Raw genomic sequence first — 2,077 nt, forward strand, 5'->3', positions numbered from 1 at the left:
ATGCGCGAGCCACGTAGAGTCCCCAGCCAATCCCGTGGCACTTGGTGATGGTAAAAGGCAGACGACCAATGATAGAGCGACCTGTGTTCCTATTCCCTATATAAGCGGCCATGTTTCAGGTGCACGCTTTCTCGCGCTCAAGCTCTCCCATCAACTAAAAGGCTCTCCAATAAAGCATGATCTGAGAAGACTCCTGGTGTGGTGGTCGTTCTTTCTCGCTGGTCGAGAAGGCGAGCGCCGCAGAAAACAATGCTACAAATAAATAAAAACAACAATTAAATATTCATGATTAATAAAATGAAAAATAAACCAGTTACGTGTTTCCAGTATTTGAAGTGTACTACATATTAGATTTTACTATATTCTCATATTCCTGTACATTTAAAACTGGCTAAGATTATGATGTTCAACAAGAGTTTTATAGGCTATGAGTAGTCTTTAAAGTTACCCACTAAGATTACTATTTATGGCTCATCTCGTCATTTGTATATGGCTTATATCATCACTTGTTGCTCGCTAACATATAAAGTAAGGAAGCTCTAAATTGTAGTTAACAAATTCTTAACTCTTTACTCTGCTTCTTTAAACAAAGACTTTGCAACTTCTCATTAGTAAAGTTTCTATAAATTCTGAAATATAAATACTTAGTAATATATGTCTGCTACCATAAATCTTAACTACTTCATGGAAAATTTTTATGACCTGCCAAACAGTCCCTATTTTGGCATATTTAAGCAAATTCCCAAAATTAAACCCATTTAAAGCATTAAAACTTTAACAACCTTAACCCTTGCTGCAATGTTCATTATGACAGGTGCCTTGTAGAGAATAATTGAACTCCTCCTTCTACACATCTCTTGAACCACAAATATTTGTAATACTTTGTTTTTGACATATCAATTTTGAGTTTCTTCTTAAATATGTGCTTATGTAAGAAATAAATATTTCATGACCATTCTTTTGCATTTACTTTTTGTTGAAGTGTCTAATTTAAGAAAATCAATTACACTTTATATATAAAAAAAAGTTCTGTGCTCAATTTGGCAGCACATACCCTAAACCTGGAATGATACAGAGATGATGAGCATAGCTCCTTCGAAGGATGACACACAAATTCCTGAAGCGTTCAATATTTTTACAATGACAGACGCTGGAGGGAATGTGGCCAGAAGTAAACACTACTGAATTCTTGGTGAGAGTGTAAACTTGTCAACCCCTTTGAAAAGCAGAATGGAGGTTCTTCAAAAGATTCCACATAGAGATCCTCTATGACGCAGCAATCCTTCTTTTGGGCATTCACCCAAATGATCAGAAAGAAGACCATACTAAAACTACAAGCACAACTATGTTTATTGCAGCATTATTTACCATAGGTAAGATATGGAACCAACCCGATGCCCCTCAGTACATGAATGGATCAAGAAAATGTGTGTGTGTGTGTGTGTGTGTGTGTGTGTGTGTGTGTGTGTGTGTGTGTGTGTGTCTAACTGTGACCCCTCTGTACAGTACTTTTACAACTAAAAACATATAAAAGTGTTCTGAAATGGAAGAGTTTATTCCCCCAATTTTATCCATATAATATTGTTAACAAAGCAGATTTTTAAATACTACGTAGAATGTGATACGTATTACAGAAACCATTACATGTAATGAGCAACCAGAAATAATGTTATCAATTGACTATGCACTGCTTCCAAGGAAGCCAGATGGATAATTTCTCATGCTCTAAGTCAAACTGGTGATCTTATGTCTTGATAGTGTAAAAATATCAGGGACAGAATAATGAAGGAATTACAACTGAGGTGAAATCCATATGAAAATATACAAACCTGATAAAACATATAAGTATCTGAGCAGTATATTGCGTTTTAAATCATTTACGCTACATTGTAAAGATAATGAAGACCTATTAGAATGAATTAACTTTTTGATATCCTATCGTAGCTCCTTAGAAGGATGAACTCTTTCCTCATTCTTGTAGAGGCTTCATCAGATGAGAGGAACTGTATTTTTTTGTTTGCTTCCTTCCATTTATTCTTCACTCTGAAATATGAGCTACATGATACTGAAATACACC

The 2,077-nt window shown here is 35.2% G+C and overlaps 1 non-coding gene across 1 annotated transcript; it reads left to right on the forward strand.

Annotated features, from left to right (window-relative positions):
- The first annotated feature begins 1,031 nt into the window (after positions 1–1,031).
- On the forward strand, positions 1,032–1,137 carry LOC138803197 (U6 spliceosomal RNA). Its single transcript, XR_011364895.1, has one exon. It is a non-coding gene; the product is annotated as a U6 spliceosomal RNA (small nuclear RNA).
- Positions 1,138–2,077: the final 940 nt, after the last annotated feature.

This window comes from Dipodomys merriami, unplaced genomic scaffold (genome assembly GCF_024711535.1).
Source record: "Dipodomys merriami isolate MVZ:Mamm:240054 unplaced genomic scaffold, mDipMer1.0.p SCAF_337, whole genome shotgun sequence".
In the NCBI taxonomy this organism is placed as follows: domain Eukaryota; kingdom Metazoa; phylum Chordata; class Mammalia; order Rodentia; family Heteromyidae; genus Dipodomys; species Dipodomys merriami.